The following is a 15,519-nucleotide window of genomic DNA, read 5'->3' on the forward strand; positions in this document are numbered from 1 at the left end:
TCATGGTCAAAACATATTGATACAACAGTAGCTAAGATGGAGAGAAGTCTGTCTATAATATAGCACTGCTCTACCTTCTTAACAGCACTAATCAACAAGGCAGGTCCTACAGGCTCTAGTTTTGTTGCACCAGGACTACTGCTCAGTGATGCGGTCAGGTGCCACAAAGAGGGACTTAGGAAAATTGCAATTTGCTCAGAACAGGGCAGCACGGCTGGCCCTTGGATGTACACACAGAAAAAACATTCATAATATGCATGTCAATCTCTCCTGGCTCAAAGTGGAGGAGAGATTGACTTCACTTCTACTTGTATTTGTGAGAGGTATTGACATGTTGAAAGCACAGCGCTGTCTGTTTAAACGACTAGCACACAGCTCAGACACCCATGCACACACCACAGGACATGCCACCAGAGGTCTCTTCACAGTCTTCAAGTCCAGAACAGACTATGGAAGGCGCACAGTATTACATGGAACTATATTCCACATCAGGTAAACGATGTAAGCCGTAGAATCCGATTTAAAAAATATATAAAAGTACACCTTATAGAACAGCAGGGACTGTGATGCAAAACAAATATAGGCACAGACACATGCATACACACACATGATTACACACTCAGTATACACACACGTACACCTGGATTTTGTGTTGTAGATATGTGGTAGTGGAGTAGGGGCCTGAGGGCACACACTTAGTGTGTTGTGAAATCTGTTTTTAAAATTGTATAACTGACGTAATTTTTCTGGACCCCAGGAAGAGTAGCTGCTGACTGGGGATACATAATAAATACATATACGAATTAGACAGAGTGAATGTAGACTGACTAGGGCTCTCTGTGGACTTCTTTATCAGACAGGTCTGAAAAGGATCTCATGGCACTCTGGCTTATCATGGCACAGATGGAGAAAGAGAGGGAAAGCTCTCACAAAGGCACAACTGCCGGGAGAGAGAAGCGGCAGCTCCGGGTCAGCCTGGCTCCGATGATGGACGCACCTTATCTGCTTTTCCTCAATAGCTACTACATCAGTTTAGACAGCCCTCCAAAAGTACTTCCATTGTTGTCTTCAGATGTAGGGAAGAGCCTCTACAGGGGCTTTGTCATAAAATATTCTATAATATTAGCCAGACAGATTCAGCGAAGGGAACACTAAGTGACTTCCATGGGTGGAGGAATGATTGAGATGACAGCAACATTATTACTGTGTGAGTGTCCCATTGTTTTACTATGAGAAAAACTATTATATTTTGATTGCAATTGACAGGAGGAATAGATCAAAAAGCCTTGGAGATGGGAATATACAAACATGATTTTTTTCTCCATTGAAGAGAATAGCTGTACAGGGCCCTATATATTGGCAAGAGATAAAAATCCATTATCGCAGCTCAATATTGCTTTCCATGTCTTGGCTCTTAAAATTAAGGAAAAAGGGGCTTACTGTGTGTGTGTGTGTGTGTGTGTGGAGCAAGGGGGCAAATAAAGTGGAGTGTAAATAAATTAGAGCAGTGTTGAATCAGATTGTCATTTAAAGTAGGTTGTCATTATAAATAAGAATTTGTTCTTAACTGACCCTCCGTAGTTATATAAAGGTTAAAAAATTATTATAATAATAAAGTGTGAAAGTACACATTATTCTCTTTGCTCAAAGACAGTCAAGTCCTAATCTCAGATCTGTGAAGCAGGTTTGAAAATTAGGCTACACCTGTTATGTCTGCCACATACAAAGTGGGTTAAACATTGGTCAATCAAAAGCGTTTCTAAAGAAGGAGACGCTCACAGCTTTTTTGTATCTATGAAGATCTAAGGGGCATGCAACTCAGATGTCATCTGACACCTCCAAATCCAAGGTACACTTGAAGTTGAAAAGAGAGAGATAAGGGTGGAGGGTAAAGGTATAAAGAACAAAACTTATGAGATAAAAAGTCTAGTGTGTCTGTAAAAGGTTACTGTCATGCTTTGTTATCTGGCCATCACCAGAAGCAGAATATAGCTGGTCACACTAGACACGCTCTCTGTTCTCCCAGAGTCATCATGTAGTGTCATGTTTCACTGCTCCCTTCCACCCAGAGAGGAACATTAGTGTTAGGACAGAAAACTCCCCTAATCCACCATGATTGCCTTTCTCCAACAGGAAACATAGCTGATGCCAAACCAGTTACACTCCCTCACAGTACCAATCAATACCCTCCCATTATTAACAGGTCTTACGGCTCATGCCCAGCAGTAGATATAAAATCTCATAGTTAGAGGAGTTCATCCATGAGAATTATTAAAACCCCTCCAAAGGAAGATGTTTATGATATCAATATGTGGTCTTTTACTCAAGGGTATGTGGAATATTGCATATCCAGAAAACTCATAATCTCTCTGCTATATTGAGTGTGTTGGTAGTTCCAAAGCCACTGTATCCTTCACAATAGTCACTGGTAATGGCTATGACAGTGAGCTGGTACTCAAAACAGAAGAACTTGTGATATAATGACTGCTGAAGCACAGGTGACATTCATCTTGTGACTTGATAGTACACACCTACAATGCCCTCTAGAACCTGTAATACAGAATAACATCACAGTCAATCATACATTTCAACTAGACAAAGTGGAGCCAAGTCCAAAAAGTGGAGGTGATAGATAGATTCCTGTAATGGACGCTACTAAGTATTGTCAGACCGGTGCAAAGATTTTGGTCAGACTATTTTGGGCTGCTGTGGGGCTCCAATATAGAGTGACTTGTGTGTTTCTAATCTCTCAATAGGACGTGATTGGTGGGATGACTGGACGAGAGAGGTACCATTTCTCTGACAGCTGAACAGAGAAACCAGGGTTTATTAAAGGACTGTCAGTATGTCTCTTCTATCTAATACAACGTACCCTCTTAACGAGTGAACAGGCTTTGAAGAGTTGACACGTGGGCTTAGGCATGGATGTATTTCCACTTACTGTTCAGAATCTGAACGATAAATCAATATGACTTGTGCCTTTATTAATGTAAAGCTTCTCTTTACGATGAGATCAATCATCTTGAAGGTTTATTTCATTTGCAATAGTAAACTGTTATTAAAACCATAGAGGGACTTTTCATAATAAAAACTGCCACAGATATATATAGGGGGCTACAGTAAGTTACCAAATTACTGTAGAGTACACAGTCCTTTAAGTCTGCTAGTGGTAGGAGTAGATTACAGTAACTCCATGAGTGTCGGGCCATTTGAACTGTTACATGTATAATATAGCAGAAACTAGCTTGATTGTTGAACCACATTAGTCATACAGAGTATGAGGTCAGCTCCACCAGACTGTGTTCTGTATAAGTCAGCCCTGCCGTTTGGAGAACATTTATCCCCTACTCTTCTGGGTCGGTAACAGGCATAACACAATGCCAATTTCTAAGGCGTGACACAGTGCCCTTTGATTAGTGCCTGGGCTCACCTGGCGTTTAAAACAGGGTGGGCTTTGTTCAATCCTGGAGCATCACTTTTTTTCCCCTCAAAACATCACCAAGAATCTGGGCACTACCATTTTAATTTAGATGTGTTCTCCATTTCTCTTACAAAACAGCCCAAAATGAGAAAGTGTCTCTCCTCCTGTTTCTGTTTCCCCCCAGAAATCCAATTAACGAAATAAAATGAAATCGTAATTATCCATCTCACAAAAAATACACAAGGCCTCAAATTTACTAGGCACAGTATCATGGGTAATTTAGCCTGCCTGGATGCAGACCTGGCGAAGGGACTCCAATAAAAGCTCGCAGAGCATGAATGCTAGCTAGGGCCCTGCCAGTGTCAGAGTAATCATCTTGTTTCACTTGTGTGAATATTCTGCAGGTTGTCTGGCATTCATAATTAACCTAACTTGTGTTTGAAGATGAGCCCCTGTTTCTCTGCATTATGGAAGCGTCTACAGTGTCAGGGTAAAGAAAGACAGTATATTTATTTATAATCTCCCCACTGGGCACAAACTGGTTGAATCAACGTTGTTTCAACGTAATGTGTCAACGTATTGTGACGTGAAATCTATGTTGAAAATATATTTGATTTGAAAAAAGTAATCGTTGTTGTGAGGGTGAAATGTCAACCACAGGATTATGTCATCATGGTAACCAATTTTCAACATAGACAAACCTTGTATAAAATATGTACATGTTTACCTTTGAAACAACTTCAGATCTTCAATGTTATATCCACTATAAAAAATATTGAAAAAATAGTCTGGACAACATTTCCTTCTGGGCTGGAGAGTTGCTCTATCTATAGCTATCAATTTGATCTCCCATCCAGGGTTTTAACCAATCCCTGCTTAGTTTTGTTATTTGTCAATGACTACTACCAATGTGCTATTGTGAAAATGACTATCGGGAGATCTCTTCATAACAAAATAGATGAGCTAAACATTGGATGTTTGAGCTACAGATTTCTGGGTTGTAATGTTGGATTTTTTAATTTCTTCTACATCCGTAGATATCAACCATTAGTCTGTGATTAACGGGGCTGAGCCAGAGCGGTGTTTGTAAGACAAGGGTCCTTTTACAAAAACGTCTGTAGAGTCTGTATGGTTTGTGCTAAAAACTACTAAAAGCTATCTATGAAAAGCTGAGACTTTCAAGAACACCCACATGTAACATGTTTTGCTACACAAGAGTCGTTGGAAGGTAAGGGGTTTTTCTACATAGATCATAGAAAATCCCAGGACATAGTGTCTATAATACTGTTATAATCTCACACAATTGCTGTCACAAACTCAACACAGTTTTCCGTGACAAGTTGGATAGTCATTTCCCAGTGAGCAATTTTGTTGTACTTACAGAATTCATATAAAATATTTTATCAGGTATTTGCTTTGGCTGACCTTTTTTTTATTGACATATTTGGCTGTTAGTTTCCTTTTGTGAGTTTGGAGACTTTGTTTTTGCCCGAACTCTCAATTTCTAACATGTATAGACCTATAAATGAATCCACAGCTGACCAAATTATGCAAGATTTTTTGGGTTAATTGAGATTAGTGCTGCGTTTGCAATCAAGTGGGGATTTACAACATATGACTGGGAAAAATCCCCTTGAATGTCCCTCCAGCTAGTAATTGCTAGTGGCAAACTATTCTATCATCCTGAGCTCCCACTTTTCCCACATGCTGACCTCTGACGTCACCTACTAAGGAAATGACTTCGACAACAGCATTTTCAAAGTTCAATTTTGCATTTAGATTTTAGTCGTTTAGCAGACGCCCTTACCAGAGCGACTTACAGTGAGTTGGTGATCTTCTCCATTGCTTCACCGTAGAGGTCTCCTCACTCCCCACCAATAGCAGTCTTCTCTCTCTCAGCTGTCCAGTGTCCTATGAAGGACAATACAGCTGAGCTGCTGCTATGACCACGTACAGTACAGTATAGTATGAGAGTCTATTTTAGTAATTTCACAGGGTTAACATTTGACCGTTCAGAACGTGTGAGAACTGTTTGATCCAGGGTGCTGTGATTTGAACTTTGCTATTACATAACTCACTTGGATCTCTGCCAGGGGAAGTGTCGTTTGCTTTGGTTTTGGTCCCTCTGTGATCTTTTCCATCCACTTCCTTGGCTGTCTGACCACAGTATTAATATAAACAACATCTCTACTGTGCATAACTATATCAAGCACAGTGGGCTGGATTAAATTCTCCCAAAGCAAAGTTTATATATTGGCATTGTGTAAAGCATCCTGGTTGTCTAGCCAGGTGTCACACCCTGACCTTAGAGATCCTTTTTATGTCTCTATTTTGGTTTGGTCAGGGTGGGGATTCTATGTTCTATTATTTGTATTTCTATGTTTTGGCCGGGTAGGGTTCTCAATCAGGGACAGCATTCTATCGTTGTCTCTGATTGAGAACCATACTTAGGTATCCCTTTTTTCCACCTGTCTTGGTGGGAAGTTGACTTTGTTTAGGGCACATAGCCTGTAGCTTCTCGGTTTGTTTTGTAGTGTTTATTGTTTTGTTCGGCGTCTTTTCGAATAAAACTAAAATGTACATTTACATTACATTTAAGTCATTTAGCAGACGCTCTTATCCAGAGCGACTTACAAATTGGTGCATTCACCTTATGACATCCAGTGGAACAGCCACTTTACAATAGTGCATCTAGATCTTTTAAGGGGGGGGGGGGGGGGGGGGGGGGGGGCAGAAGGATTGCTTTATCCTAGGTATTCCTTGAAGAGGTGGGGTTTCAGGTGTCTCCGGAAGGTGGTGATTGACTCCGCTGTCCTGGCGTCGTGAGGGAGTTTGTTCCACCATTGGGGTGCCAGAGCAGCGAACAGTTTTGACTGTACGCTCACCACGCTGCACCTTGGTCTACTTCTTTTGACGGCCGTGACACCAGGTCTCTTGAGGAAAAGGCTCACCTGTGGTTAAATAAAAAAGAACAAATTTAAATGAAAAAAATCTAAGTATTTTAGATCTTTTTTAAAAGTTGATATTTTGTACTGTTTTGTGTCCAGACTCTGTCAACTGTTAGTCCATGTTTTTTTGGAGAGTGCATTTTATGAGGATGGAATACGCCATACTAAAATAAATGACATTGTGATTAGTGTTACAATGACAATACGGTTGAAAATTTGAAAATATATGAATTAATGTGAAGTCTTCATAAGGCCTAGGTTTTAGCATGTGATATTTTCCAAACCCACTGGAAGTTGGAGGCTGTGTGTTCCATTGTCTGACGAGTAAAAGATTAACCGGTTTGTTTTCCTCTCTGATTGACTTGGGTAGTGTCTGTTTTGTTGGAGAGGTTATGACGTGTTTGTCCCCTGATTTGAAGCAGAAATGGCTCTGAAGTGCTTGTGCATGCCCTTCAAACCTCAAGTGGTATTCTCAATCACGCTAAACCCAAACCGGAATAGTCTATTTGAAGGACATTCTCAAGTGAAAAGCCAGCACTCAGTGGAGCCATTCATCTGAGCGTTGTTCAAGAATCAGATATGTATTCACTCCTGCTTATTTAGAATGTTAACACTTTTTCCCGTCACTATTTCACAGTCCAGACTGTTTGCCATGATCTACATATGCAAAACCCTCCAGGTTTAGTAAATAGATCACTAAACTCTAACCCACAATATGCTGTAGATTTAACGAGGGAGAAAAGCCAGCCATTTTAAGGGTCACATCCACTCTTCATAGACACACAGCCTATTGAAGCATTTGCAGGATTGTGTAATTCTCCTTGATGTGAACCAACTCTGAGGGTTCCGATGTGACTGGAGAATGTCATGGTAAATGGACTTGCCTCACATTCCCCGAGGACAATGATACATCATCATCTTTGATTTGACTCATCTAATGGGAGAGGGACAGGTAATATGAGGGATTTGGTCAGAACCAATGTGTGATATTGCATAAGCATAGCCATTTTTAATTACATACTGAATACCAACTCGCAAACTGTAAAAAATACTCACTTGGGTAGTTGGCTGAAAATAGCCATTATTCTTACTAAGAAATTATAAATGAAAAAATTTGAACACTGTAGCATGGAACAAAATACCTTGGTTGAAACTGTCTGATGAGGTGAAAAACAAGTTGATTACTTCAGATTAAAATTAGATGTGTCAGCTTTTAAAATAGATTTTAATACATGGAGATGACAGGTAATTTAAACCAATATAGCCTAGGCTTTACATCTTGATATGCATATTAAAATAGAGAAATAATTAGAGATAGTCTTTCCAACGATTCATCATTTGATATTTTAAAAGAAGCGTTGATATTTAAAAGAAGCGTTGCAACTTTATATTAAGATGGCAGAGATTACTCGAATACAATTTGCTCTGAATATAGATGTCACAGATTTCTTTCACGTTATTAAATTGACAGCGTTTCGTTTTGAATTTTGAGGCATTTATCTGACAAATGATGATCAGTTTCTATCAACAGCACACTATAATGCTCCATAAGCTGTGTTCGTAATAACTTTGCAAGTTAATATCCATGTCACTCATACATTGTATTTGTACATACTCATATCATTAGAAACCACCATTACAAATATCCCCAGGTTCTAGTCAGTCTCTATTTCCCCTTTCCACCTGATATTTCCATAACAACTGCAACCACTATTTTTACTACCCAATGTGTCTGAACTCCCTGAACTAAACATCTACAGTTGCATAAATCTTGCAAGATAAAATATTTCTACAGAAGACCCCTGTGAAGATGTTAATTCCAGACATATTTAGTGATATAACAACGTGCAGGGTTAGTATTCACTTCAAAGTACAAGGTGCTTCTCCAATGTTTGCCATGTTTGGTGTAGACCGCTGTATGATCTGAGGCAACCACTCTGACGTTTATTTTTAAGGTGGGCACTTCCTATCTTGTACCACCACAAAGGCTTCAAAGCAAAGATCCAATACAACATTTATGAAGTAGAGGGAAATAGGATGGCTTCTGAGTGTCTAAAGAAAATAGGTTCCCCTCAACAAACAATGTTGGTTTGTTTGAATCTACCAGTGGAGGACACTGCTTTGCTTTATCAAGGTAATAACTACTAAGTCTCTGCAAGTTAATATAATTTGTTGTCTCATATTTTCCAAAAGGCATCAAACTGAGCACATTAGATTTCTTAAAATGAATTTGATTAATTTAAATGAATTTAAAGACAGTGAGAAAACAGGCGTGGTTATCCTGCAACTATACAACATCAAATGTCTCTTCATTAAAGTGTTCCTCATGCTCAATTTCATTTTTGTGCAAAAGTACAAACCCTGAAAATGGAAATTATCTAAATGTTTTTTGACCCCTTGTTACTCATCCGTGAGTCACTGAACAGGTGTCAAGTCTCTACAGGTCAGTCCCCCATCCAGTGCAACAGGTAAACACTGATTGTAGCACTCCATAAGGGACAGTATACTTGTAAACCCTATCAACCTTTCTTGTCAGGAGGGATCCTCAATTAATAATATGAATAATATGAATTGCTGAAGAAAAAAAAGAAAAGGACAAAGTAAGTAAGCTATATGCAGGGTCAGTTCCAGTTTCAGTGCCAGTACTGATAGAGGTAGATATACAGTTGAAGTCAGAAGTTTACATACACTTAGGTTGGAGTCATTAAAACTCATTTTTTAACCACTCCACAAATTTCTTGTTAACAAACTATAGTGTCGGCAAGTCGGTTAGGACATCTACTTTGTGAATGACACAAGTCATTTTCCCAACAATTGTTAAGATTATTTCACTCATAATTCACTGTATCACAATTCCAGTATGTCAGAAGTTTACATGCACTAAGTTGACTGTGCCTTTAAACAGCATGGAACATTCCAGAAAATTATGGCATAGCTTTAGAAGCTTCTGATAGGCTAATTGACATAATTTGAGTCAATTGGAGGTGTACCTGTGGATGTATTTCAAGGCCTACCTTCAAACTCAGTGCCTCTTTGCTTGACATCATGGGAAAATCAAAAGAAATCAGCCAAGACCCCAGGAAAAAATGGAGACCACAAGTCTGGTTCATCCATGGGAGCAAATTCCAAACACCTGAAGGTACCACGTTCATCTGTACAAACAATAGTACGCAAGTATAAACACCATGGGACCACGCAGACGTCTTACCCCTCAGGAAGTAGACGCGTTCTGTCTCCTAGAGATGAACGTACTTTGGTGCGAAAAGTGCAAATCAATCCCAGAACAGCAAAGGACCTTGTGAAGATGCTGGAGGAAACAGGTACAAAAGTATCTATATCCACGGTAAAACAAGTCCTATTTCGTCATAACCTGAAAGGCAGCTCAGTAACGAAGAAGCCACTGCTCCAAAACCGGCATAAAAAAGCCAGACTACGGTTTGCAACTGCACATGGGGACAAAGGTCATACTTTTTGGAGAAAAGTCCTCTGGTCTGATGAAACAAAAATAGAACTGTTAGGCCATAATGACCATCACTATGTTTGGAGGGAAAAGGGGGAGGCTTGCAAGCCAAAGAACACCATCCCAACCATGAAGCATGGGGGTGGCAGCATCATGTTGTGGGGATGCTTTGCTGCAGGAAGGACTGGTGCACTTCACAAAATAGATAGCATCATGAGGATGGAAAATGATGTGGATATATTGAAGCAACATCTCAAGACATCAGTCAGGAAGTTAAAGCTTGGTCGAAAATGGGTCTTCTAAATGGACAATGACAGCAAGCATGAAATCAAATCAAATTTTATTTGTCACATACACATGGTTAGCAGATGTTAATGCAAGTGTAGCGAAATGCTTGTGCTTCTAGTTCCAACAATGCAGTAATAACCAACAATCTCACAACAACTACCTTATACACACAAGTGTAAAGGGAGGAAGAATATGTACATAAAAATATATGAATGAGTGATGGTACAGAACGGCATAGGCAAGATGCAGTAGATGGTATAGAGTACAGTATATACATATGAGATGAGTAATGTAGGGTATGTAAACATTATATCAAGTGGCATTGTTTAAAGTGGCTAGTGATAAAAAAAATTACATACATTTTTCCATTATTAAAGTGGCTGGAGTTGAGTCAATATGTTGGCAGCAGCCACTCAATGTTAGTGGTGGCTGTTTAACAGTCTGATGGCCTTGAGATAGAAGCTCAGTCCCTGCTTTGATGCACCTGTACTGACCTCGCCTTCTGGATGATAGCGGGATGAACAGGCCGTGGCTTGGGTGGTTGTTGTCCTTGATGATCTTTATGGCCTTCCTGTGAATTCGGGTGGTGTAGGTGTCCTGGAGGGCAGGCAGTTTGCCCCCGGTGATGCGTTTTGCAGACCTCACTACCCTCTGGAGAACCTTACGGTTGTGGGCGGAGCAGTTGCCGTACCAGGCGGTGATACAGCCTGACAGGATGCTCTCGATTGTGCATCTGTAGAAGTTTGAGGGTTTTAGGTGACAAGCCGAATTTCTTCAGCCTCCTGTTGTGTCAAAATGGCTTAAGGACAAGAAAGTCAAGGTATTGGAGTGGGCATCACAAAGCCCTGACCTCAATCCTATAGAACATTTGTGGGCAGAACTGAAAAAGTGTGTGCGAGCAATGAGGCCGACAAACCTGACTCAGTTACACCAGCTCTGTCAGGAGGAATGGGCCAAAGTTCACCCAACTTATTGTGGGAAGCTTGTGGAAGGCTACCCGAAGCATTTGACCCAAGTTAAACAATTTTAATGGCAATGCTACCAAATACTAAGTGAGTGTATGTAAACTTCCTACCCACTGGGAATGTGATGAAAGCAATAAAAGCTTAAATAAATTATTTTCTCTATTATTATTCTGACATTTCACATTCTTTAAATAAAGTGGTGATCCTAACTGACCTAAGACAGGGAATCTTTACTCGGATTAAATGTCAGGAACTGTGAAAAACTGAGTTTAAATGTATTTGTCTAAGGCGTATGCAAACTTCCGACTTCAACTGTATATAGCGGTAAGGTGACTAGGCATCAGGATATATGATAAACAGTGTAGCAGCAGCATATATGATTGTATGTGAGTGTGTGTGCATGTGTGTAGAGTCAGTATGAATGTTTGCGCATGCTATGTGTGTGTGAGCAAACGAAGTGTGTGTGTTGGCATGTGTGTTATTGTGAGTGTGTTGAGTCCTTTGAGTGTGCATTGAGTCAGTGCAAACATTTTAATAAGATTAAAGGGTCAATGCAGATTGCCATTTTGTTGTACAACTCAAATAATTTCTGGATAAGAATTAAGTTACTTACTGTAACAGTCTTCCAATAAAATGGTCAAAAACAAAACAAAAATAGCTTTTTAGCTAAAAAACACATTTTCAAGCAAGCATTTTCCTAGTATTGTCTGGGAGTGGTCTGAGCGGTCGGGGAAGTGACCAGAGCGGAGGCGCCAAATGGGAGAGATATGCAACCTGAAAACGAGCTGTTATTGGTAAAGGGGTTTGGAACCGCTTTGTTATTGGTCTATTAACTAATTTAACTTTTAGCTCCTAGTGGGCTCACGAGACAATCCGAAACTCCATCCATGCAAAGCCCGCTAAATAGAAGATCCTGTGTTTTCAACCAGCAAGTAATCATATACACTACCGTTCAAAAGTTTGGGGTCACTTAGAAATGTCCTTGTTTTTGAAAGAAAAACAAGTCCATTAAAATAGCATCAAATTAATCAGAAATACAGTGTAGACATTGTTAATAAGGATCCGCCCCCTTTTTTCTAAATCTAACTGCCTGTAGCTCAGGACCTGAAGCAAGGATATGCATATTATTGATACGATTGGAAAGGAAACACTTTGAAGTTTGTATAAATTAATGTAGGAGAATATAACACATTAGGTACAGTAGAAGATAATACAAAGAAAAAAAAAAAAAAAAAATGACGCATAATATAATATTACAGCCTAGGCACAATTTAGATTTTGGCCAGTAGATGGCAGCAGTGTACGTGAAAAGTTGAATACTGATCCAATGAACCATTGCATTTCTGTTCAAACTGTTGTATCAAGACTGCCCAAATGGGCCTAATTGGTTTATTAATAATTTTTCAAGTTCAATACTGTGTACTCTCCTCAAACAATAGCATGGTATCGTTTCACTGTAATAACTACTGTAAATTGGACAGTGCAGTCAGATTAACAAGAATTTAAGCTTTCTGCCAATATCAGATATGTCTATGTCCTGGGAAATGTTCTTGTTACTTACAACCTCATGCTAATCGCATTAGCCTACATTAGCTCAACCGTCCCGTGGACAGGACACCGATCCTGTCAGGACCCGGTGTGAGAAAGTCACTAAATAATCGGCAGAACCCAGAAGATGAGGCAGACACAGCAGTACTAGAGACGGTGGTTTAATCAAAGGAAAGATCTTCCGTCAAAAATATAAATCCACAACGTCCAAAACAAAAGCCAAGAGACAAAAATAGATATCTTCCAAAATACAAAGAAAATCCACAAATTGGTAAGAACAGCAAGGGAAAAAACAAACCTCAAAAGACTAATCAAAAATAAACAAGAACAATACCAGAGAACCTCTGGAAACTCCAACAAGAGAAAAAGTTAACAGCAGGGCTGGGGTTGGGTGCTAACGTACAAACACTGAGCAAAGAACTGAGGAACACACAGGGTTTAAATACTAACAAGGGAACGACATACAGGTGCAAACAATAATTAGAGCAAGGAAAAAACAAAAGGTTCAAAAAAGGTGCAATGGGGACATCTAGTGACCAAAAACCAGAACAGTCCTGGCCAAAACCTGACAGATCCTGAAGATGTTTTAATTAATGTTGTAAATGACTTTTGTAGCTGGAAACGGTTGATTTTTTATGGAATATCTACATAGGCGTACAGAGGCACTTTATCAGCAACCATCACTCCTGTGTTCCAATGGCACGTTGTGTTAGCTAATTCAGGTTTATCAACTGACAGCTTCATTAAATAGTACCCGCAAAACACCAGCCCATCTTAATGTTTTATTTTTATTAGCCAGTCTGAGCTTTTTCTTTACAACTCTGCCTAGAAGGCCAGCATCCCGGAGTCGGCTCTTCACTGTTGATGTTGAGACTGGTGTTTTGTGTGTACTATTTAAGGAAACTGCCAGTTGAGGACTTGTGAGGCTTCTGTTTCTCAAACTAGACATTCTAATGTACTTGTCCTCTTGCTCAGTTGTGCACCAGGGCCTCCCACTCCTCTTTCTATTCTGGTTAGAGCCAGTTTGCGCTATTCTGTGAAGGGAGTAGTACACAGCATCGTACGAGATCTTCAGTTTCTTGGCAATTTCTAGCATGGAATAGCCTTCCTTTCTCAGAACAAGACTAGACTGGCGAGTTTCAGAAGAATGTTCTTTGTTTCTGGCCATTTTAAGCCTGCAATCGAACCCACAAGTGCTGATTCTCCAGATACTCAACTAGCCTAAAGAAGGCCAGTTTTATTGCTACTTTATTCAGAACAACAGTTTTCAGCTGTGCTAACATAATTGCAAAAGGGTTTTCTTATGATTAATTAGCCTTTTAAAATGATAAACTTGGATTAGCTAGCACAACATGCCATTGGAACACAGGAGTGATGGTTGCGGATAATAGGTAGAGCCAGAGTGTATTCACGGGGTATCCAGAGTATGACAAAGATTTCTCCTCCTAAGCTGAGTGCTGAATGCTTTTGGCCATGACAGCTAAAATGAGATTAGCTCCAGACATCAAAGCAGCATAGCTGATCTTTCCTTGCAGTTTGCAGGAAAAAACTCCATTTAAGAAAGTCTACAATATCACCCCTGTGAATCAATCTCTCAGAAAGCTTACATTTAAACACAACTTTGAAGTGTTTTGACATTCTTCTAACAGCACTGCTTAGAATTCACATGGTTAAATATGAACTTATTGGTCAAAAGGGTATATGGAAAACTATTATGTAAAATGATGTATGGTTTTGTTAGGAGTATTCAATACACAGGATTTCTAGTTCAGTATGATTAAGGTCATGAAGAATTCTGTTTTAGTGTAATTTTTTTGACTGATATCCTATACCTATCTAACCTTCCTGGTGAGCAGTCTAATGACTGTACCAGATTACATCTAAATCTCAGGGATTGACAGGAAATATTAAGGTCTCCTAAAACATGCTGAGTAATTGAATGGCCTATTTTGTATTTTCTCCTGGTGTACATTATGTTTGTGTCTATATGGATGGTTGGGTGGGATATTTACTTCGACATACATGGCTGTGTAGCTAAACAGAATTGTTGGCAGTAACTTGGGTGTAGTAATGTACCCTTCTTCGGCTGTCTCTCTCCATGCCTGTCTGATCCCATTATACTGCTTCACGTCTCCACCATTGATAAACACTGGAGTGGAGCAGATGGAACCAGATGACCGTTTATAATGGAGGAAATTAACATTAAATCGCCTGATATCAGGAAATTATATTGCCTTTATTTTTTAACCAAGCATTCATGTTTGTGTTAATTACACACTTAGTTATTCAGGACATTGGAAATGTTCTCATAAATTAAGGACTGAAACTACCACCTACAGGTATGTATTCAGAGAAGAGAGAGACATTGTTAATGCTTATTTTACTCAGTGAAATAAATGTTATTAGGAACATGAACTGGAGTGTATATGTGGGCATCATGTTAAACAGTGCAAAACCCCTGGCATTCTGTTTTACTCTCCAGAATAGAAAATACTTTGGTGTTGTAACTTTGCAGTCCCACTTTAAATTATGTGAAGCATACATCATGTGTTTACATGGTTATTATATAGGCAGCTACATTGTCATTACAGTGAAGGTGTTGATACAACTGCAACACTCCTCACCCTTTAATTATTGTCCAATATTATAAAGTCATATCTTTTGTTTATTTCTAAATATGAGAAATATGCACAAGATGTTAGTTATGTTGACATTTACTGAGTAACAACATTTACTATATGTTGACTAGTATATATATTTACTATAACAGCATTACAAACCTACTGCCTACCACCAAATTTGGATTGATTTGTTGTCAGTGAAACATTTGTAGTTACTCACATTGTGATATTTTGGAGGGATATCTGAATAGACCTATAATGCAGGTGA

The sequence above is a fragment of the Salvelinus fontinalis genome, chromosome 24 (assembly GCF_029448725.1).
Source record: "Salvelinus fontinalis isolate EN_2023a chromosome 24, ASM2944872v1, whole genome shotgun sequence".
Lineage (NCBI taxonomy): Eukaryota > Metazoa > Chordata > Actinopteri > Salmoniformes > Salmonidae > Salvelinus > Salvelinus fontinalis.